The sequence below is a fragment of the Atta colombica genome, unplaced genomic scaffold (genome assembly GCF_001594045.1).
Source record: "Atta colombica isolate Treedump-2 unplaced genomic scaffold, Acol1.0 scaffold281, whole genome shotgun sequence".
NCBI lineage: Eukaryota > Metazoa > Arthropoda > Insecta > Hymenoptera > Formicidae > Atta > Atta colombica.
Genome location: NW_017259383.1, coordinates 1,429,387 through 1,430,270, shown reverse-complemented (window position 1 = coordinate 1,430,270; position 884 = coordinate 1,429,387).

Here is an 884-nt window from a genome sequence, read left to right as displayed (position 1 = left end):
ATATATATATATATATATATTATGATAATATTCTTGAGACTTCCACGAGTACTTTTTATATAAAGATTTTGCGTTTCGCGTATTTCCTCCGTGTCCAGAATCATTTTTGAAATGCGAATGTTTTATGAACCTTGCAGTCCACTTCATCAGGGCGAGGAGCAGCCTGATACTGTACCAGGCTGCTTTTCGTTCTGATGAAATGGACTGCAAGATTCACGAAACACTTCACGACTCTTAATAGTTCGTTATGATATTGTTGCATAGTATCTACGCATTGACAATATAATATTACCTATCTATCAATAAGAGTTCCAAAACTGAAATGTTAGAATTTGACATTACTTTTAATAATTTGATCAATGACCGCGTTCATAATGCAACATTTTCTTTGCAAATGTGTTAGAAGTTTTCTTCATTAAGGTAAAATTTATATTTTTTTAGATTTAAAAGTATAATCTTCACTCGCACATATTTTTACTCAATTAAAATGCAAAAAAAACATGATATACAATATATTATCGAATAAAAAAGTCTGTTATATTGAAGCATTTTCACGAATCTTTCCTTACAATGTTCATGACACGCAATATTCACTCACACTTCAAGCAATAGAAACTCTCAATGAGTAAATACATCGATTAAATATACGTCCCTTTCAGAGCAAGGGTGCTTTGTATATGGACTGACATTTTTTTTTTATGTAACGAGTAACCAATCAGAAATAATAGGCGTTTTACGTTATACGGAATTGAATATGCTCATTGGTTACGCGATATACATTTCGAAGAAAATATCAGTTCATGTGAACACCCTTTTTAATGTCAGACCGATCACCAAACTCTTCTGAAGATTGGCGCAGGCGCTTCTTTATATTACAGTACAAT